At 37.6% G+C, this 24,527-nt stretch overlaps 1 protein-coding gene and 1 pseudogene across 1 annotated transcript in view; one reads left to right on the top strand and one right to left on the bottom strand.

Annotated features, from left to right (window-relative positions):
• Positions 1–24,527, bottom strand: part of SEMA3E (semaphorin 3E) — a 251,646-nt gene that overhangs the window by 152,890 nt on the left and 74,229 nt on the right. The window lies entirely within an intron of this gene.
• On the top strand, positions 5,999–8,979 carry LOC121105855 (annotated as a pseudogene).

The raw sequence follows: 24,527 nt of genomic DNA, 5'->3' as shown, positions 1-24,527 counted from the left end.
CTACATTCTTGAGATTGGATTTTTTTGAGCCAAGTTTCTGTTTTAGCTTTTTCTTCTACCATCCCATCCTCCAATTCGCTAATTCGTTCTTCTGCCTCATTTATCCTGGCCAGCAGAGCACCTAGTTTTGACTGCATTTGATTCATAGCATTTTTAATTTCTGCCAGATTCACTCTCATTTCCGCCCTTAGAGATTCTATATTCTTGTTAATATTTTTTTCAAGTCTACACATCATCTTGACCATTGTTACTCTGAACTCCATTTCTGATAATTTGGTTATATCCATATCCATCAGTTCTGTGGCAGAAGCCACAGACTCATTGTCTTTTCTTTGCTAGGGGGATTTCTCCTTCTCGTCATTCTGATGAGGAGAGGTTGCGGGGTTATCCAGAGCCCAAATTATTGACCAGGACCCATGCAGTGTGCACTTGTTTTATAGGGACCTTAGGGATGTGGGCTTCTTGATTTTTCAGCCTGCCTTCTGGGGGAGGGGCCTGCCACGCTGATATTCAGGCAACCCTGTTTGGGTAGAGTCTCCCTGTCCTCTGCGAGGGGGGATGGGGATGGGCACTATGTAAGCCGGTATTTCCGGGGTTTTGTTCTCTGGCGGCTTTCCCTGACGGTTTGCTGTGCCGGTTTGCTGTGCCTCTTCTGAGAGTCAGAGTAGCAGTGGCCGAATCCCAGCCTCTGTCTCAGAACAGAAAGATCACAGTCCGCTCTCCACTGAGCTATTCTGGCATCTTTAACTCTGTTTCTGTTGGTGCTGCTAAACCCTGCAGCGTCCTGGGATGTGCACCCCACAGCCAGTGTCCTAGCCCTCACTTCCAGGGCCGGCGTGTCTCTGTCCTTTGTGTTTCTAACGCCGCCAGCCACCAGCCACCCCGTGCTCTCCGGAGCTCCATTTCAGTGTGGTTCGTGCACTCCGGAGCTCCGGTTTTCAGTCTGGTCGTGCGCGTTCCTGGGCCCCTGGTCTCAGTCTGCTTTCTCCCGGGTGCTGGTCCGAGAGTTCAGCCTGCTCCCCAGTGCAGGTGGCTACCGCTTCCCGGCGCCCGAGCGTGGAGGCTCCCTCCCCCTTCCATTTATCTTCCGATATCTGTGCTGGAGATGTCCGTTTGTATAGGTCCAGGTGTATCTTCCTACGTCTCAGGCTGGTTCCGTGGGTGTTCAGGATGGTCTGGTACCTCTCCAGCCCGACTCAGGGGACCAGGAGAAAAAGGGGACCCCTACTCCTCTGCCATCTTAACTCCTCCCCCTGAAAATGGCTAATTTATATTTAATTATTGAACTTGTATAATTATAAGCTTATAGCTTTTGTCATAATTTTTGCATAATGCTCTCTTTAACAAGACAAAAGTAATTGTCATCTAGGTTAGCATACTGAAGGTTTGCAGTATGAAGTACAGTCTTCATATATTATTAATTGTAAAAACTAATCCTTAACAAAGGACCTATTAAGCATTTTTAAGTATGGGAACTCAAAAATTACACTACATCTTGAAGAAAGAATAAAAAGCTAAATACTGAAAATCACAATTACAACATCCAATATTACCATCTCTTTTCTTTGAAGTTACAAGAGCAATACAGTATTATCAAGGACCAAATAGCAGCTTTGTTGGAACAGACGACATGATTTGTTTAAGACTAGCTGGAATGTACCACGGACTGCCATGAAAATAGCTGGAGTAATAAAGTTCTAAATCAAAACTACAAGATACTATTATCAAGAGCACACAGTTTGGCATAAATAACAAACATTGTCAAACTTTCTTCATAATCATTTCAACTCACTGTTCATTTTTATATTAAATAATTATCCCTACAGGCAAAAAAAAAAAAAAAGATTCAACCAGTAGAATCCAAGATCTCATTAAAGAAGCTACTCCTACCTAACCTTTACTCATTTTAACACTTTCACTTACTGACTCCATTTGTGAAGTATGAGCCATAAAATAAAACAAAATACCCATTTAAAGTGGCTACTACCTTCTCACGTTCTTAAAAAAAATATTTAGAATACATTTTCAGAAAGTATTACAAGAATAAAAAGATATAATAAAATTTAAATGAAATTGTAGTGATTTGTTAGTCTTCTCTATCTTCTGGGAATCTTTCAGCTTTTCTTTTTATGAGCCATACTGTAAAGGGTTTAAATATCTGAAGAATATGCTCAAGTGGACAAGTAAATACTTTTTAGATAATGAGAGTGCTGTATCTTTAGAGATATCTTCCAGACAAGGCCCGAGATTTCGAGTATTCAAGTTGCCTATTTCACCCTCAATAAGGATTATCTTTCAGGTGGAGTATTTCAAATCACGCATGTAGTGATCACTGGAATGTAACATAAGTGTTTTAAATAGTAACTAAAGAATTTTATGATTGCCAGTGGAAGCACCTCTTCAAATAACTAGAAAATTATATTCTTGATCAAAGAAGACAAAGGCCAGTTCTCGCCTTTCAGGGAGCAGAGTAACCTGGCACATTCTTTACGGACAGCACCGTGGCCTACAGCTATACTCTGGGAACTCCATCGATGTATTTGCTTTTGTTTGCCCGTGACTTTACTTCCTTGCTAAGGGTGACTGATAAACAAAGACATTAAGCAAGATATTGAACAGTTAATAGCTATCTTTGTATGCTCAAGATCACTGGTGGAAAATTGAGCTACCTCTGTCGAAAGCTAGCAAAATTTGTCTTATAAAAATTCCACCAGTAGTGGGTAAAGAGATTCAATTTCTCACGAAGAAACTAGACCTTGCCTTCAAAAAATTTCACCAACATTTTGTAAATGCAGGTAGTTTATGCATACGGAGGGTTTTTAAACCCTAGAACAGCTGTGGTTAGGTAGGTGGCTGTTCCAGGTGATGAGAACATTCACTACTGGCTCTAGCTAGTAGAGCTGGGATTCAGTATTACCTGAAAGGGGGTTGATAAAAGGCTGAGCAGCGTGATGGAGACCCCACCAACGTGTGGGGAATCCATGGAACAGAAACCTAGGCACGGATACTTCTACAGAAATCAAGCATTCTCTCAGAGACAGACATTCAACTCTCACCATACGAAGCATGTTTTAAAAGGGATTCATGTGGCTAATAGATATGCTAACACATTTCTCAGAGTCAAAGGGATGTGAGCTTCAGCGATAAAAATCAGGGACTTGCCACTAGTTAGTCATCTCTCCTCTCTTGCCTCGCTCCACCACTGATTTTATCTGATTATACTTTCCTCCCTCCATTTGTAGTCACTACCACACAGTAAGGGAGAGAACAGTTGCCTGCAGGCCCAGGGCTGTGCTGTATCTGGGCAGAGCTCTTGCAACCTGGGGAAAACTACCCTTCCAGCACTATTTCGGAGAACGAAGGGTCCTAACTCTGATGATCCTGGGATGCATCTCATGCCCAACCTCTGAATCTAATTCTGTGTTCAGGGATATGGAATACTGTGATTGACCACTATGCCAAGAAGAGGGGAGTGATTTTTGAGGTCTTGATTGTCAGCCTCTCTAAAGCTACATGGATTCAGGAGTAGCTCCCTGAAGAAAAGGAGTTACTCTTGGCTGCTAAGGAAATGGGACAACCACCATCACATGCCAATATGCTTAGATGACACAGATAAACAGGATGGGCGAAATGGAAAGATGGTCAATTTGAGGTCCTCTAGATGCTCAAGGCTTTCTTTGGAATATTCGGAGCCAGCACGATGACAAAGGCGATTTTCACATCTGGTTGGTGATCTGAAGGTGCTATGATGAGCACTGCTCAAGTAAGGACTGGTTGGAAATTCTTAGGAACAGAAATGACCATGCTATCATGATGGAAGATATTAACAGTGTACAAAATATTTAGGGTTCAAAATAAAAGTATGTATTTATTTGTTGAGAGGCAATATGACAACAAACACTGAAAGTTTCTTTATGAACTTTTCTAGTTCCAGCCCTGATGCTTTTTATCTTTGTGGTCTTGGGCACATCACTTAACTTTTGAGTTTCCATTTCTCGTCTGTAACATCAGCAATCTTCTTCGTCTTACAGTATTTTTATGAGGAATCAAATAATATGTTAAAAAACATTAAAACTAGAAAATATAGTTTAAATACAATGCACTATTAATTCCATTAAAAAGGAGGATCATGGGTCACACAGTGATTGTCACAAAAACTGAACAATCCACTTGCCTAAATGAACTTAAAAAAATGCATCTAGAAGTTACCAGACATGGAGATAACATCTTAATGCCCTGGGACTGTACTTACTGATGGTCAGATCCGCCTCCTTCTAAGCCTTCTGTGTCTTCGTTTCACTGCCTCGATAATTCTGTTTATGTAGTATTAAATATGGAAATCATGCAATTTTTTTAGGTTGGCACATATTCCCGTTTCACTGACACAGTGCCCTCAACTATGCATTAATTGTTCCAACTTTTTCCTAAGCTCTAAAGTTGATACTATACCTTTTTTTTTTTTTTTAAGTGGCCCTTACTCGGGGCTTGAACTCATGACCCTGAGGTCCAGACCTGAGCTGAGATCAAGAATCAGATGCTTAACTGACTGAGCCACCCAGGTGTCCCGATACTATACCTTTCAATCAGACCTGGTTAAGTCAATTATGGAAGGATCATAAAGGAGAACACTATATAGCCATTAAAAAGCAGGAATAAGTTTTGTTTGTTGTACATGGAATAATTTCCAGAATATTTATATATATATTTTTTTTTAAAGATTTATTTATTTATTTATTTGGCACAAACAGTCCCCCACTACCACAAATTATGTCCAATGTGTTTGTGGCAACATATAAATTTTATATTAAATATATATTATATTATATATTATATCATATATATTACATATATTATAAATTTGATTCATGGGTGTACATATGCATTACACATATGTACAGACATACGTATGCCTATACATACACATACTCATTTTTCCCTCAAACTACTATGGATTTTTTTTTTTTTTTAAAGATTTTATTTATTTATTCGACAGAGATAGAGACAGCCAGCGAGAGAGGGAACACAAGCAGGGGGAGTGGGAGAGGAAGAAGCAGGCTCATAGCAGAGGAGCCTGATGTGCGGCTCGATCCCATAAAGCCGGGATCACGCCCTGAGCCGAAGGCAGACGCTTAACCGCTGTGCCATCCAGGCGCCCCTACTATGGATTTTCTTAAAGGGAATTCAGCATTTGCAATCGTATGAAAGTTTTATTTTAGCATACACAACCAATAAAATATAAGTTACAATCAGTTTGCCCTAATAGTTGCCTAATACTATAACTCTTCTTATTAAACACCTAAGGTTACCATTGTTTATTCCAATATAAATATTTATTTCTACTTTGTAAGAAAATAAAACAAGTAGCTAACAACTTGGGGAAACTCCCAAATCTTAGTTTGTTTTAAGCAGCACGTATTCTGTGTGTACATGCTTCTTGGACTATTCCGACTATAGATGTCTTCAATTATCTGTATTTTTCTTTCATGTTTGTATGACATTTATTACTTCTTTGTAATTTACTTTCTAATTTTGAACAGATACTAGTTATGAAAATGCATAATTTTAAGATACCAAAATATTTTACTTAACAAATATTTTACTTCTTTTGTTGTAAAAATTATGGTACAAAGATTTGTTTCTCTTTGATTAACTTAAACCACCTTAAGACAGAAGACTGACACCTATGAAAATAATTTCAATATAAATATTTGCATTCCACTGTTGCATATGGCCATCCTCAGGAGATCGAACATTTGGCTTTTGACTCTCAAACCAACACATGATAAATGTGACTTTTTAAAAATTAGCATGTGTTGCTGATTGTTATTTCCTCTGGGTAAAACCATGTACACATTAAGGCAACATGAAGGAGATATTTCAATGCAAATTTTAAGACAATATTTAAAAAAACAAATCTGGGATTTTTTTTTTAGCATTTGAGGTTTCTGTATTTCATCACATCTTTATTTTTACTTGTTATAGTTGTTGACTTTTTTTTTTTTTTTTTTTAAGACAGAAGATGGAGCTAGGAAGCTGTTCTCACATTCTAGGAAATAGGATTTAACCAACACTGACAGACATGAGAATTTAGGAAACCCATATATTCAACTGCCTTTCCCCTCCAGAACTGAATATTTTCAAAGTATCTTTCTCATTTTCAATGTCTCTCTCTGACACATTCAACGTCTCAGTGTCCTCGGGCACGAGCTTCAAGATGGCAGACACCAAGTCTGCTCGTTCTACTTTTAGAGACAGGCACTTAGCAGAGTGACTGGTATATAATAAGAATTCAATAAACAGTTTCTGAAAGTATGAATGAATTTATGAATGGACTGAATAACATACAGCAAAATGTAACCTCTTCTTTATGAGGAGAAACAAGTTTGCTATGATGGAAACAATCTAATCAGGAATTCTCGAAACCTGGGATCTACCTTCTTCCCTGCACTTGCTGTCTCTAACTTATTCTCAAAACTTCAGTTTACTAAGAAAATAAAATAAAAAGGGGAGAGATGATTGTCTATGATTTTGAAGTCCTTCCTGGTTTTTAGGTATAATCTACGTGAGATTCTTACCCATTTCAAAAAACAAAAATAAAATAAATGTAAGGTACAGTCTTGCTTTGCTTACGTTAATTTGTTAGTAAGTACCATGTGACCTGTAAGATAAGGAACTCTCACTAGCACTTCTGTTCTCTATCTTTAATGCAGATGAATTAATTCTCACAGGCTTTTCTCATTCACCCCCTACAGACCCTCTAGGACTTCTTCCTCTCTCACATGCTTTTCTCATTCACGCCCTACAAACGTCTAAGATTTCTCCCTCTCCCAAACAGAAATAATTATACCAAAAAGCTATTCCATAATAACTTCTAAATCTTTGTCTCCTTTTCTTCCTCCCCCTCAGCCTAATATTACCTGAATTTCCTAACGGCATCATGGAGTCCCAAAATTTACAATCAAAAAGAAAACCTCCCCTCTCTCACCTCAATTTATGTTTGAGTCAGGTGTGGAAAGAAGACAAGCAAGGTCAGGAGATAAGAGAGGAAAACAAACGCCACAAAGATCCTTCATCTGAGACAAAACAGGGAGGAGTTTTAATTCCCTCTTTCACCCAAAAAAGGATTACTTCACCCCAGGGGAAGTTACCTTCATCTGAAACTTCCTTCTCTTCTCTTATTCTGCTTAGTTCAGATATGAATAATTGAAAAGGCAGAAAGGGAAAAGTACTGAGTTAGTGGAACAGCTGTTGGTGAAATGGCCTAGGCACTAGGCGTGGATAAGATCCTTGGCTGCCTGCCTTTCCCGCTGTGCTGTAGGCCATGGCCCTAACGAGGAGCTCACTTTCCTTTGTAATATCCATGATGGCATTTCTGGAAGAGCTTCTTGCCTCTGGAGTTCTCCTCTTTATCCCAACTGCTATCAGTAATTCAAATATTATTCTATGTAACAAATTCCAAAAGAATTCAGTGCAGCTCCCCTTTTAAGTCTATGCAAATTTTAGGTAATTTAGTGCAGCTTTCAAACTTTTCACACCATGCTCACAGGTAACAAATAGATTTCACTTCACAGCCAATACACACTTAGACATAAAATATGTATCTGAAAACAAGGTTCCACAAAACAGTTCACACTTTTACTACATGCAATACATACACATTGATATTTTCTTTCCTTTTTCTTTCTTTTTTTTTTTATCCCAGATCTAAAAAATAAATAAAACACTGGCTGGGCCAATTAAATCACAATCTCTTTGGCGTGAGGAGCAGGCATTAAGTTTTTATGGCGTTCCTCCAGGTGATTCCCACCTGTAAGTAACTTCGGGACCCACCCTTCCAAAGGGTTTTCAGGAGTATCTCTTATTAGATTTTTGAGTAATATAATCTTATCATTTGTATGTAAGTTTGTATCTTTCCATTTACAATCATACTTTTGTTTCTTGTTTTATTGTACTTTGCAGAACTTTTTCTTTTTTTTTTTTTTTTTAAGATTTATTTGAGGGAGAGAGAGCTCCCGCAAGCCGCATGCATGGGGGGGAAGGGCGGACGGAGAGACTCTTCAAGCAGGTTCCCCAACGCGAGAGCCCCATCTAGGGCTCCGTCTCACAACACTGACATCATGACCTGAGCCGATAACAACAGTTCAGTGCTTAACCAACTGAGCCACCCGGTGCCCCCCTCCCCCGAATTTGTAAAAGAATATGAAAGAGTAATAGAAACAAGGATCTATTAAAAAATAAAACAAAAACTGGCCTTTTCCAGTTGCGGAGCCGCAAGGTGAGGAAGTCTTGTCTATGCCTGCAGCCATGCAGTCCAAGGGAGGTCTGCAGTCTACGCATGTCTTCAGATAAAAGAAAACTGCCACACCGTGGCACACTGCAAACGTGGCAAATGCCTCATCAAAGCGAACGTGAGACCCCCTAATCCAGTCATACTTGCTTCAGTAGAAGCTACTGGGCCTGTTCTGCTTCTGCGCAATGAGCTATTCCCTGGCGAACCTCTGCGTCTGCGTGAAGGGAGTGGTCACGTGGCCCAGATTTCTACAATCCTCCAATTCATCTCAGACTGGAGAGTAGCCCATTGCCAGGAACACATGGATGAGGCTTCCAAAAGAGTTATCAAAGACATCCTCATCCAATATGACCAGATCCCGCTGGTAGCTGATCCCTGTTGCTGCTAATCCTGAAAGTTCGGAGGCCTTGGTGCCCGTGCTTGCTACCAGAAATCCTACAAATAAACGCACCATGAGGATCAGTGTTCACCTTTATAATAAACAGTGGCTGGGGCATTTAAGCTTCCACAGTTAAATAAAACCCTGACTGTGGTCTATAAATTGACTGCATATTCTATTAAAACAGTCAAAATTCCCAGTTTGTAACTCAACTGATCTAGAACTGGAGTCAGCGAACTACGGCCCAGAGGCCAAATGAAGTCTGCCACCTGTTTTGTAAATAAAGGTGTCCTGGCGCACACCACACCACGTTTTAATGCATGATCTCTGGCTGCTTTCCTGCCAACAGTGGCAGAGTGGAGTAGTTGTGACACAAAGTCTAACCTATTTCTTACTTGACTTTACAGAAAGTTGGCTTCCCCTCCTTGTTAAAATAAGTATTTTGCCTTAGGATGGATGGAATTAGAGTAAAAAGCTAAGTGGTTAGAAAAGGAATCAGAATCCAAATTTTGAATAGTCTTGGATTTCAAGCTAGGGACTGGATTTTATTGCAGGAGCAATAATAAAGCACTCCCATGTAGGAGTAAGACTCTTTTCTGATTAACAGTCTCCAGCTGGGTTCTGAAACCCTGAAAATATAGCACATTAGGCAGGGATGAAATTATATCTTGTTTCTAGTGCATTTCTAATCTCCAATAGATCATGTTCCCTGTGAATCCACTATGAGCTATGTGCCTCGCTTTGACTGTGAAACTCTTGAATTTATAACCTTCCTATTTTTAGATAAAGATTCCTGCCCCAGTCTCATAACTGAGTTTCATAACTCTAGACCATATTCATTGAGCATTAAAAGCAGAGTTCCCTTGTTCTCCAAGGAGTGGTGGTGTTGGGGGTCAACTATGTTTCCTGTCTAAAGCTGTTGTGGTTTTGACAGTACATAAAATAAGCAGCAAGCCCATTAAATTAAAGGTGGTCAAGAGACCAGTAAAAGAAGCTCCTTTTTTTTTTCAAGCAGGTTAATTAATTCATTAAGCCTACATGGTAAATATTTGCACTATTCATCTATTAAATATATTTGGCTTTCAGTTATCACAGTAGCCATAGAGTTTTTAAAAGCAACTTCAATTCTATTTACACTTGCTTCAAAGACATCATTAAAGACCTGTCATTATATAACATAATAAAAAATTTAAAAAAATGTACTGCATTTGAAAATAATAAACTGCATTTTATTAAAAATTTTATAGTGCAAATAAAACAAATAAAGACCTGTCATTGACCTTGAGAATGACTACTAAGGGCACGTTTTACTGATGTTATAATCTAAAGCTGCATTTATGTAGCTTTTCATATTCTAAAAGGTATGGTAAGACATATATGTCTGAGGCAAAAGGTCTCAATTAATTATTTTAATGTTTTGTTTTCTTTGCCAGGTGGGGTTTTATTAACAGAGGTTAGAAAAATAGATCTTCACAACATGCAGCAGAGTAAATACATTTAGCTTACAAATAAAGGTCCTATAAATGGTTTGTGGAAAGATTTCTAAAAGAAAAAAAAAATTTCAAAACTGTTATAATTAAATTTGCATTATACATAAAGAAAATGAAGGTGGTTTCAAAGAGAATGGTTATGTGTCAGAAGAGAGATGTGGAGAATGCAGAAAGATTAATAAAACCAAGCAGGATCTCATTAATCAAACATCTCCAAGTGGAACGAATGATTTGATTTGAATTTGCCTCTATTTACACCAATGATGGAATCTGCTTTTTTTTGTGAAGCAGCCAAAATGTCAGCTTGATAAATGGGGCAATTTTTTCAAAAGTACCTACGCTGTAGTTTTTTACTACGTTGATGAATGTAATAGTAAAACCAAGATTAATTATTTGCTTAAAAAACTTAAATGAAGCTTTGATCACTTTAACTAAGAATATTTGATTTTTTTAATGAATTGACCAAGTAAAAACTTTAAACTCAACAACTGTTTAAAGGACTGAGCATACAGGGAAATAACCACAGCATCAAATGATTTAGGTTGGCCAGGAGAACATCTTAGACCAACTAAGACAATTATCAGTTACTAATACCATATTTAGGATTTTGAATAATTGATAACAATTTATAAAAATAGAGTCATTGCCTGTATATTTCTGGTGTGATATAAACATTCTCCAGGAATGTTTCTTTTTTCCTGAATCACATGAAAAATATGATAAAAATGGATGTCCAAGCCTACCTAAAACAAAAGAAGTAAGCAAATAAAAAAAAAAAAAATCTTGCCTGGGGCACCTGTGTGGCTCAGTCAGTCAAGCCTCTGACTTTGGCTTGGTCATGATCTCAGGGTTCTGGGATCTAGCCCCGTGTCAGGCTCCCTACTGAGTCTGCTTGTCCCTGTCTGCTGCTACCCCCGCTCGTGCTATCTCTCTCAAATAAGTAAAATCTTAAAAAATTGTTTAAACAATTTTGCCTATAGGGACTCCTGGGTGGCTCAGCCGTTAAGCGTCTGCCTTTGGCTCAGGTCATGATCCCAGGGTCCTGGGATGGAGCCCCCATCGGGCTCCGTGCTTGGCGGGAAGCCTGCTTCTCCCTCTCACACTCCCCTTGCTTGTGTTCCCTCTCTCACTGTCTCTCTTTGTCAAATAAATAAATGAAATCTTAAAAAAAAAAAATCTTGCCTATAAAACAGCTCAGTTAGGTTTTTAAATAACCAGATACATTGAGATACTTTTGAAAACCGTTGCAAACTTTACAATAACAATTTGAGATTACTGTCAAATGAAAATAACTATCCAAAACAACAACAAAAACAAACAACAACAAAACAGTATTCCTAGTACTGTTAGTAACATCCCCAGTGGGGCGCCTGGGGGGCTCAACTGGTTAGGCAGCTGCCTCCAGCTTAGGTCATGAACCTAGGATCCAGGGATCAAGCCCAGCATGGAGCCCTGCATGATATCCCGCAGAGCCCCCCATAGAGCCCTGCACTGGGCTCCCTGCTCCTGGGGAGTCTGCTTCTCCCTCTCCCTCTGTGCCTCCCACCCCCCCACCCTGCTCATGTGCACACACTCTCGCTCTCAAATAAATAAATAAATAAAATCTTTAAAAACAAAACAAAACCATCCCCAGTGGCAGTGATCTCGCTGGCAATCTAGTAAAGAAGAACTTTTGCTGCTAATTTTATTATAGGTTTTCTATGAAAGTATCCAGTATTTAGTTTCTATTTTATTCAAAGTTATACATTGTTTGGACTAAATTTTATCCCCCCCAAATTCATACACCGAAACCCTAACCCCCAATGTGTATTTGGAGATAGGGCTTTGGGGAGGTAATTAGGTTAAATGCGCTCTTAAGGGTGGGCCCTAATCTAATAGGATCGGTGACCTTATAAGGGGAAGAGAACAAGATCTCCCTTGCCACCTCCTAACCCTGTAAGGACAGAGGAAGAAGGCTGCCATCTAAAAGCAAGGAAAAGAATGCTCACCAGAAACTAAATCTTGATCTTAGACTCCTCAGCCTCCAGAACTGTGAGAAATAAATACATTTCTGTTGCTTAATCTGTCCTGCCTATGTTTCTTGTTAGAGCAGCCCAAGCTAAAACATATATGTTCACACTTGTAGTCAAGTAATTCTGCAATATGTTATGAAAAATTGCCATGCCTCCACACCGCAGCTCTGCCCACATTCCAATTCCCAATCATTAGAGCAGTGGTTTTAACTAGGGAAAACCAACGCTCCCTCCATCCCCTGACCTTTGGGGGCCATTTGGCAATGTCCTGAGACATTTTGGTTACAGCTAATGGGGGAGAGGAGAGATGGATGCTATTGACATCTAGTGGGTAGAGGCCATGATGCTTTTAAACCTTTTGCAATGTGCAGGATAGCTCTGCACAACCAAGAAGCATCTGGCCCAAAATGTCGATAATGCCCAGGTTAAGGGACATTGATTATAAAGAGTCACTTTTAAGCTATAACTTTTTAATGTTTATCTTCAAATCTTTAAATAAGATGGTTGTTTTGCTGTTTCTTAATTTTTCTTTTTAAAAATAATTGTATTAAAGTACAATGCACATACCATACAACTGTATATGTATATACATATGTACAGTAAGTGTATGATTAAACGGTTTTTTAGTATATTCACAGATGAGTACAATTATCACCACAGTCAATTTTAGAACACTTTCATCACCTCAGAAAGAAATCCCATACCCCATACTCTCTACCACTGCCGCAGCCCTAAACAACCACTAATCTCTTTTCTCTCAATGTCCCTATTTTTATGAATGGAATCATACAATATATGGACTTTGGTGACTGGCTTCTTTCACTTAGCATGTTTTCAAGGTTTACCTAAGTAGCAGCATGTATCTATTCTTCATTCCACTGCGTGAATATGCCACATTCTGTTTATCTAATTCTTCCATTGATGGACACTTGGGATGTTTCCACTTTTTGGCTACTATGGCTAATGCTACTATAAACACGTGTGTACAAGTTTCTGTGTGGACATATGCTTTCACTTCTCTTGGGTATATACCTAGACTTGCTGGGTCATATGGTGACTCTATGTTTAATCATTTGAGGAGCTGTCAGCTGTTTCCCAAAGAAGCTGCAACGTACATTTCACATTTTACATTTACATCTTACAACGTAAAATGGTGTGGGTGAGAGTTCTGATCCCTGCACCTCCTGACCAGCGCTTATCTTTTCGATTCTGGCCATCCTCGTGAGAGTGCATTATTACCTTATCGTGGTTCTAATTTGCATTTCCCTGATGACTAATGCTGTTGAGCATCTTTTCGTGTGCTTACTGGCCATCTGTAGATCTTCCTCGGAGAAATGTCTATTAAGATTTCTATTTGCCTCTCCTACCACAGCAACCCCCATCACGAACCTGCACACATACTGGAAGAGAATATAAACGGTTCTCTTTTAAATCAATGTTTGCTATTACACTCTTAGATTATTATGACCACACAAACATTTTCGACAGCTGAATCATTTAGTTTAGTATAATGTCATACCCCCCTCCCCTGAATCAGATATGGCAATGAGAAGTACATAGAAAGAAACAATGAGATAATGAGCCACCCAGGAGCCCCGTCTCTGATTTTTTAAAAGTTGTTTTATGACTGCCATGAGTCCTCTTATCTCTGAGGATATCAGTACGTATGTTATTATTTATTTATTTATCCGTCCATCCATTAATTGGTTCAGTGTCATTGCTTCCATATAACCTCTGTTTTCTCTTTTTAAAATACAACAATTAAGATTCTTTAAGTCAAATTCTTTATTAAGGCCTTTCCTCAAATACTTGGTGAGTCTCACGACTATCTGCTCATATATGAGACTAGGGCACAAAAAAGTTGATAAGAAGTGCCAATGGGGTAGCTAGGACTCTTCAACGATAGGCCCACAGGGTGGTTTTATTTGGCAACTTTCTAAAAAGCATAGAATCTTACCTTTGGACTGGTGTCATTCATCACAAAACTTCTTATCTTTTCGTTAGGTATAGCCTACTACCAGCCTCTGAAAGCCCAGAGGGAAAGTGAGCTGGAAGTTCAACACGCCGGTAAAATTTCTCTTCGTCACCAGATTTTTAGAAAGGGTACTAACTGTGCCTGGTATGTCCCAGTGAGAAAGCCTCTGCTTAGAAGGGAAGGGGAGTCTAATATTCTAATTACTTTTTTTCCCTAAAGATTTTATTTATTTATTTGAGAGAGACAGTGAGCAAGAGAGAGAGAGAGCATAAGCCAGGGGAGAGGTAGAGGCAGGGGAGGAGTGGACTCCTCATCGAGCAGGGACCCCAATGTGGGACTGATCCCAGCACCCTGGGATGATGACCTGAGCTGAAGGCAGATGCTTAACCAACTGTGCCACCCAGGCGCCCCGTTCTAATTACTTCTTAAACAGCCTTTCAACGGATCTTCCTATGTATCCCCACCTTATCCCAATTTCAGATAAACTGGTATTGCCAATTCCTTAACTTTTGGGGTATTTCCTGGTAAATTGCATTTACTCTTTCTTCTTCATTCCAGTGTAGGATTCAGCTTTCTTGGTTTGCTAAATCAGTTACCACTTAATTCAGGTTTTCAGCCATCCAAACATTAATGCTGCTAATTCCTCTCTCATTCTCTTTTCATTATTACTGCCATGTTCCCCACCTTTTTCTCCTTTCCTAATGCCATTCCTACTAAATTTTCCATTGGCATTAACAACATCTAAAGTCTGGAGAAAACGTGAAGGCTAATGTCCATGTTCAATCTATCATGTTCAACAAAAAAGCTTTGTTTCTACATTTTAGGTTTATTTTAATCTCAAAAGATGTTGGAGAACAAACTCCATTAGTTATTCTATGAACACTTTTTTGCATAAAAGGATATGGGTATCACTTTAGATATAAATTGTCCATTAGACATAATTTTTATCTAAACGTTAATCTAGTAAGCCATATCAGTTTGGGACATCCCAATATCACTGGGATGTCAAACAGTCCTGCTGGTCTTTGAATTGTGAATAATCCAATATATTTTATAAAGATACTTTTCTAAGAACATATATGGTTAAATATATTTAATAATAATTTTTTCTTAGACAGGGCCTTCCTCTATGTCTCTAGAATGCACATATGCATTCTAAATATATCATTCTAAAAGCATAATACTTTAATAATGTAAATACTAATGTCCTATCAGAAAGCATAACTTGAAATAGTATGTAATAATTCACCCCAAAAAGCAGACAAAAGATTTTTGTTCCTGTCAGATTATATCCACAACTTTTATTACAGTTATTTGATCTCATAATCAACTGAAATTCCTGTCTCTCTCACTAGACTGTAAATTCCTTATGAGCAAGGTTTAGGTGGTAGTTTATCTGTTTTCATATGTATTTCTGCCTCTAAGCCGCTATAACTAGTATACTGTAGATACTCAAAAACTTATCAAGTTAATAAATTATAAATTCATATTATAACCAAATAAATAATGGAGAAGTTTGAAATTTTTTGTGGTTTTTAAGTCCAAAAAAGAGAGATACTTTATATATATATACAAACAATAAAAAAGTTAACCAGTCCTGACACTTTAGAAGGTTACTTCCCGTTAATATGGGCCTCAGTTTTTTCCAGTTGTGCCTACTTGTACAACTGATATGAGACAATGTATAAATTCCTTTTGTGTAGTCTGTGCTCAAAAAGTGGGAGTTGTTGTTATTGATAGTTTTGCACTGATAAAACACATGGATGGACTGACTTTGGGTTTCAGGAAACTGAGACAAACAGATGTAAAGCAGTTTGGACAAGTCAACCAAAAAGAAAAAAAAACACAAATCTGTCTTAGATATGGTAGTTAATTTTCATGGATCCTCTGAAATACTGAACTTTTTATTCCAAAAGCAACGATAAGATAAAGCTAAATAGATTTCTCTTTGTTTCTTAGGCAAGATAAAAAGCCAAATTCATTAGGGGTTATAGGTATTAAAATACCTTGTCTGTGATTCCAAGGAGGCTGCGTATGTGTCTGGACTAATGCAAACTCAAGTTTGTATTTTTGGTTACTCAATATGGTAAAGTTCCAACCCCTCTCATTCTCTTAACGAGTTCCTTTGTAATGGGATGTTTGTGATTTAATGGCTCAAGAAATTGAAGGTGATGTATATGTAATAGTGTTTCTGGTGAATCAACAAGCTATGGCAGTTCTATTGCAACTTAACAGTAAAGTGAATTCCTCCTGGAAGAACATGACATAAATGGAAAGAAGTGGGGGAAACTGGTTAAATAAGGCTCTTTTCCGAAGCACATGAAAAACTTATTTCCCTGCACTTGTCCTGCATGCCTATAAAATGATGCACTAAACAATGTTGACTTCAGAGTTGCGAATAGTACTCCCATTTTTGCTGAGCTATAGTGGAAAAAAACCCAAAAAACAAAAAACCACAAGCTGAAACCTCAATATCAGCGTGATATTTATACCACTCTAGTTTCAAACTGATCAGTTTAAACTTTAATTAGGTCAATAATTCTTTAGTCATTATATTTTCCACTTAGCCTTCCTTCTTAAAAATCTTTAAATTGTTGCTTTCTTTTCCCTCTTTCTTTGAGGATGATCCTTTTAGAATAAAGACATTAACCAAAAAAAGCCTATAAAGTACCAATTAAATTATTTCCTAAGACTTCATAAGACATTTTGGAAATAGGTACTTGCATAATTGGCTTATAGAAGACACTAACATTTTAAGGGCCTTTAATGGCAGCTGGTTAAAATATGTTTAAGTGGACTCTACAAATTCTTTATATTGTTTCCTTCCTTACCTCACCATTTATTTAAAACCTTAATTACAGATAATTGAGAACTGTAGTGCTTGCACAAATCCAGTGTACGTCCTGTCAAATAATATTCTTTAGAAATGGTGTTACTTCTTCATTTGAACAGTTACATATATAAATAATAATCAGTTCTAAACCCCAAGGTGATGACTATTTACTGGTATGATTTCTGGGAGACTACAGAGCTGCATTTGGGGAGGCATGAAAGGTTCACTAGTGAAAGAAAGCTTTCTGCTATGCTGTGTTCAGAATTCACTTAGTAATTGTCAGATACCAAGTTCCCACCTGGGTACTTTGTCCTAAGTACTTTACGTACATTATCTTATTTACTCATCACAACAACTCAATATGGTAGATACTAATTTTCTTTTCATTTTATTCATGGGAAAACTTAGACTTACGGTTTACTGCCTATACACAGGCAGAGCTGACATTCTATGACGAGTACCTCTGAATCGGAGCGTTGCAGGTGACTTTCTGAAACTAAGGCAGTAGGGTCTCCTGCTGTGGTTTCATACATTTATATCCCATCTATGTGGGACTCTTCATCTCACTTCTTTTTCTTTTTTTAAGATTTTATTTATTTATTTGAGAGAGAGGGAGAGAGATAACGAGCAGGAAAAGAGGGAGAGAGAGAATATCCCAAGCAGACCCCTGCATTGAGTGAGGAGCCTAACGTGGAGCTTGATCTCACAACCCATGAGATCATGACCTGAGCCAAAATCAAGAGTTGGAGGCTTAACCAACTGAGCCACCCAGGCACCCCCATCTCACTCCTTTATAGCTCCTTGGGGTAGTTATGTGTCTTTAAAACCATGATTCAATAGTTTCCTTGACTTGGACAAAAGATGTTAATTGATCAAATTAAAAGTTTTACTTCCATTTCTAATTCATGGGAAAAACTGGGCTACTAGACAAAATCATCTTCAAACTTAAATTGGTGCTAGCTAATAATCTTACCAGTGGAAAACATTAATGAGCAAGTATCAAAAATACACTGATAGGAAACTCAGGATCACTGACCTTGCTAAATTCAACAACTTAATTATGACTTGCTGCATCTGAAATGGATATTTGAAGATGTGCTTTTACTGTACATCATCTACCCCATTTAGTGTTAGGCACGTTTGGAAATGGGAGCCCTAACTGAGAAAACTCTGCAGGGGGCGTCGTCCATTTAGAACTATGTTAATTTGCTAAAATGGCAAATATTCTTTTTTCTTTAAAACCTTTGACATCAAGATAAACCTCTGGGGCCACGGCTTCACCCAGTTTCCAGTCTTATCCATTTTGGATCCGTCCTTCCAGGCTGTAGAGATGTTTATGGGGCCCTCCATAATGACAGAAGTCTCCTTCCAATCTCCAAATGCCTACTGATTTTTCTTGAAAGCTTTTCAAGCTTCTATTAAACCTGTAGTTTTATACCAAGGATGATACTCTTCTTAGGCAAAAATTTTTGCTCAACCCTCTTGGGTCAAAATAGTTCAAGAGAAATGGAAACAAAAAATGGTAGAAAGAGAAACCATACTGGAGAAAATAAACACAGGGACCAGCAAGAGTCAAACTACGAAAGTACAGGACAGTGTCAACTTTTAGCAATTAAGGACCTGTGACTGGGCTCCCTTCGCTTTAGTGCAGATAGGCTAGGAGAAAACTATATGTTAAAACCATTTTCTAGTAGTGTAAGATATATACATATAAACATTTCTAAGATGACCAGTGTTATAATGTATCAACTTTGAATATTGGATGAGGTAGAACTACCTGCTTATATTTTATGTTCTATTTTTTCATTTTAGAAAAAAGATCCGGGGCACCTGGGTGGCACAGTGGTTAAGCGTCTGCCTTCGGCTCAAGGCGTGATCCTGGCGTTATGGGATCGAGCCCCACATCAGGCTCTTCCGCTATGAGCCTGCTTCTTCCTCTCCCACTCCCCCTGCTTGTGTTCCCTCTCTCGCTGGCTGTCTCTATCTCTGTCAAATAAATAAATAAAATCTTAAAAAAAAAAAAAAAGAAAAGAAAAAAGATCCACATTCAGCCAATGGAATTAACTGTATTAGTATTTTATAAGATAGTTCCACAAAAGGACCAATATTTACAGGGATCTGTAACCTGAACAATTAATTATAGGTTTACTGGATGATTTGATAACTTAGGTAGTTGAATACTGGCTATGGATGGACTCTGTTAAGGATGCATTGTAGTATGTGTGTGTTGGGAGGGCTGAAGGAAGGCTAATGCAGTGAGTGCAGGATGAGTGTAGGGTTAGTGGCAGGGTTGGGGGTGGGAAAGAGGCAGGGAGTGTATCTCAAAGGGACAGGTGCCAGTCTTGGCAGCAGAGGAGTAAGAACTGGCAGGGACAGAGACCAAGACAAAAATGACCAACATTCCTGTTAAATTTTACTCACAACAAGCCTCCTATGCATTTCTCTTTTCTCTGGTAGCTCATTTAAATTTCACTTTTGCATCAAGATTAGATTTTTATCAGGGTGCCTGGGTGGCTCAGTTGATTAAGCATCTGCCTTCGGCTCAGGTCATGATCCCACCCAGGGTCCTAGGATCAAGCCCCGAGCCCTGGATTGGGCTCCCTATTCGTCAGAGAGCCTGTTTCTGCCCCTCCCTGCCCTGCTTGTGCACTCTCTCTCTCAAATAAATAAATACAATCTTTAAAAAAATTAGATTTGTATCAATATCCAATGATATACTTTGAAATCACTCTTTATCAGCGTCTCTCAAACTTTTCAATGCTGCTCTCTGAAACCAGAAAAAGATCTCATTCTCCTACCAAGTCTCACAATCCAATAAAGAATAAACCAGTGATAGATTCCTACAGTGCACATTCAAGTTATATGTATACGTATCTCCTTAGCAACAACGATATGGAAAGTATGTACTCAATACACCAAACACGTTAGTTACATTAAATGTTATTAAATCCTAGGTCAAAATTCTGTTGATGGAAATATTTATCTTACTCAAAGTCATTTAAATAAAAAATGCATGACAAAATAAACTGAAAATGAAATTAAGCAAGCATAATGTCTGATGATGAAACAAGAATGGCAGAAACTGAAAACTCTAAGCAACCCAAATGAGGCTACGAGTTGTCCTATATAAAATTTCAACCACCTACCCATGTGAGTATTCCTTGAGTTTGTAAAGAACTAATAAATATTAACTGGAGCCAAATCTTCTTAGAATACTGAATTAGAGTCCTAATTGTATTCTAATCGATACAATAATTTTATTTATGAATGATGTACAATAATATGGTTTTATTATGGATAGATTCATAATACTCATGAGTTTTATTATTTTATGTATGAATAATTTATAAAGTTACTTTTTTGCCAACTTTAACGAGTCATATTTTAGGTTATTTTTAATTAACATTTAAGCAGAGTCAAAAATCACAGTATATGGAACTGTACTTTATTTACCCATAGGTAACCACATAAGGTTTGAGATTCCAAGACCAGTTCATCAAGGTGCCACTTGCAGAACCATCGGTCTGTAACCTTCTCTTGTTTATCTTGTTTGCAAAACTGCTGCTAAAATTTTAGCAGAAAGCCTAAACTTCATGCAAAAATACTATCAGCTCCGATTTTGGTATGAGTGTGCTTTCTCTTCACGATAGAACCACCCATTCTGCCATTTTCACAGCCTAACTAAGGTAGTTTGGTCACTTTGCTATAAACACCCCCCTCATGAAGAATGTATGGTATTATTTTATTCTTATCAAATTATGTTTCAAGATTTATGTTTAACCTTAGAAAACTGGCTACTTGCCCAAATCTCTTGGTTGTTGCCAGAGGTGGTGGTTTTTAGGTCTGTCTGAAACAAACACAGGCCAAGGCAAATTTTCTTCCACCCACAGAGTTGCAGAGGGGTATATCCTGCCTTTCAGCTGTCAGGTGAGGCAAGCTGCCAGACTCCAGTAGGCTTACTAAGGCAGACATATGAAAAAATTCACCCACTCTGATGCTAGAGTAATCATCAATCTTTCAACAGAAAATAAAATATGTAAGAATGAGGAATCAGTAGCATTTCCCAGTCTGGATGAGGCTGCCAGATCCAGACGGGTGAACTTTCCTACCCACAGTCGAATATCTTCTTCCATCTCTGGCTCCAGTGAGTCCAAGATGGGCTCACAAACTAGGGCCTCGGTTTCCTTTACCTCCTGCCTTTGTTCCAGGATTCATCTTTCTCTACTCCTTTAACACAGCATGTCTATCCCCAGGCCTTTCCTTTCTCCATGTTCATACCTATATTTAAGAGTTTTTGGAGAAATGGAAAACTGAGATGAACTTGTTCACTTCTCACATATACAAACACACACTGATGTTGTAATTCTGCAGGGAATTAAAAATATTTAATTAATTTAAATTTGCTCCACCTTAGAGCCCTACTTGGAAGTTTTCCATTGCTTCCTAGAAACAAGTCAATGTATAAAGGTCTGTGATTTGCTCCTTTCCCATTCCCAGAATTTTTTTTTAAAGAAATTATGAGTATTACAGTACTCTAGTTAGGCACAAAAATAACTCTTATTATCTAACTAAAATTATATATGACTCTGATTCCAGAAAAAAGGAAGGAGGAGTTTCAGTTTAATGCACTATTGAGACTCCTTCCCTCTCTATAGAGTCTTGAAAAGATCTCAGACTCTTTCATATCTGGACAGAATATTTGGTGGGCATATTCTCCAGTCCTGGATCCACACTTATCACTTATAAAAGGTTTGTGGTTCCAGGGTACATAGTCCCTTAATAGGGTGTCTAGCCCTCTGGTGTTTCTGAAACCTGGGCATCAAGATTCTTACTGAGGCTGAGAATCCTAGTGCCTTGAGCTCTGAGCGCACTCTCCCTCAGTACCACACAGCATTTTCCTTAGGTCTGATCACCTCGCTGGAGAGACAAATGCGGAAAGTAGGAGTTCCCACTAGAGACAAATGCCGAAAGTAGGATGTTCCAACTTCTGGGACATTCTGAGCTAAGGACTCTTCTCACTCACAAATTCAACTTCTACTTCTCCCAGTCCAAGCATAAACCCTCAGTATTTTAGGTTTTGGAAAACGAAATCCAGGAAAAGGGCTTATCTTTGTCTGGTAACTTCTTTCATTACTATATATGCCCCCAAGACTAAAGAATATAACAGTGTGCCTACCTTCTGGGACCTTAGAAATATAACAGTAGAACAAAACAGAAACCATATCTTATTTTAAACTATATTTCTTTTCTCACCAAATAATAGAAATTTTCAATAATGAAATTTATATTCTGCCACATAAGTGATTTTCTAGTCATATGGAAATATTTTTATCAAAACCACACCCCCTCCAACTTGTCTTCGTAAATCCCTTTCATTTATGATGTATTTTATCATGCTATCTTATTTAATCATTCAATGAACCAGTACTATCCTCATTATCTCTAAATATTCAAATACTGTGACTACATACTCTAAAAGATACAGCTAAATATAAACCTATCAGATGGACTTGAGTTAGAATTCTGATTCTACCACTTAGTCTAATAATCGAATCCAATTATTCTTTTCCTATTTTTGACATTTGTCACTATTTATTTTCCTTGATACACAGTCTAACACAATTCTTTAATGATGTATTTTTACATTTTTGTGTTTGATTTTTATCCCATTTCTATTATTAAAAATTAATGGAAGATCTACTATTACTATTTTATCAATTCCCACTGAATCATAATTTCCCTGTATGTATATCTAATGTCTAACTCATCTTTCTTTAATCCTATATCTATAGGACATTTCCACCAATATCACCTTTAAAGATAGATAAAACAATATTTAAAAATGAGTTATCCTCTTTTGTTTTCCATCTTCCACTAGACCCCAGACAAATGCCTTACAAGTTCTAAGTGTCAGCAAAGTGAATGTTTTCTCATTTTCCTAGAATATAATCTTTGTGACGTCAAATTCAATTCTCTCCCCGTTTTGTTCTCTGCATTCCTTGCCTTACCAATTTCACCTCAGCAATGAATGGTCAATAACCACATTTAGGAGTTTTCATATTCAAAATTAATAAGTGTTTTTAGTTTAATCCAAACAAACTCAATCATCCACACTATTAACACTGGCAGGTCTGAAACCCTCCCCCTACTCTGCAAAGATTTACTCTAGTCCATTATTTTTGCAAAGTAAAGACCACAGTTTTATTTACACTGCTTGAGGTTACACAAGTCAATCCACAGAAAATATGTTAAAGAAATATCCAGAGCCAAGGAAATCAACTGTCTTCATTTACCTAAATCCCCCTTCAATCTTAAACACACATGGGATTGAATATGAAGGTCACCTATCACTTGGAGACATGGCAACACCCACATTCAGACAGATGATGCTTTGTGTTGATCTAAAATTACTGCTTTAAAGGACTGATCATATTGTTAGTATCTTAAAAACACACACACACACACACACATATATATATATATATATAGATATATATATATTAATGTATACATATTCATAATCAGGCAATACCTTATTTCAGCATTTTATATTTATCCTTTCCAAATAGGGGGAAATAGAGTTGGTGTTCTTTGTTCTTCCCTTTTTGCTGATTCTTTATAAATTGTGACATCTTTGTCAAAAGGTAAACATAACAATATATTCTGATTGTAAACAAGAAGTTACTATTTGACGTTCTATTCATTTATTTGGGAAACATGATCTTTTAAGGGACTTTTTTTCATGTTTTATAGAACAGCCACCAGTTTCCATATCTCACTGTTATTAAATCGTGAGAGATTCTAAAAATCAAATAGTTAAGAGGGCAAAAATAAAATACCTCAAAATGTAAATTCCTTTTCTTAACATTCTTTTATCATCTATCCATCAGGAGATTCATGTTTTAATCAAGTAGTTCTGATAAGCTGACTGGGAGAAACTCCCAACTATTTCTTGAGATCAATAATCCTTGACATTCCATAAGAGAACTAGAAAATACATACAAAGACTCACAAATCAACAACGGAAAAAATGCAAACATCCCAACAGAAAACTACAGCATAAAACATGTTTGGACTTTCATAAAAGAGGAAATATAAATGTCAATACACATATGAAAAATTTTCAATCTTATTAGTGATAATCACAGAATTAAGAGTTCAGTGATATCTCATATTAGACTCATCAGATGGGACCAAAATAAAGATATAAGATAATACTAAGTGTTGATGAATGTGTGAATCAAAAGGAACACTCATACACCCATGGGGGTAGGATTATAAATCGGTATAACCTTTGGAAAACTATAGCATTATCTAAACATTTGTTCACATACCCTGTGACCCAGCAATTCCACTCCTAAGTATATATCCTAAAAAAACTGTTGGATATATCCATCGGGAGGCATATGACAATGTTTTTAACATCATGTTTATAGCACCAAAAAAGTAATAAAAATAGCCCAAATGTCTGTCAAAAAATGATGACTGTATGAATTACATAAAGTATATGCAACAGTGAAAATTAATGAAATATGGCGACTCTCAAAA

Source organism: Ursus maritimus, unplaced genomic scaffold (genome assembly GCF_017311325.1).
Source record: "Ursus maritimus isolate PB19 unplaced genomic scaffold, ASM1731132v1 scaffold_3, whole genome shotgun sequence".
NCBI classification, from domain to species: domain Eukaryota; kingdom Metazoa; phylum Chordata; class Mammalia; order Carnivora; family Ursidae; genus Ursus; species Ursus maritimus.
The sequence above is the reverse complement of the archived record's forward strand: the minus strand, read 5'-3'. Positions and strand labels throughout refer to the sequence as shown.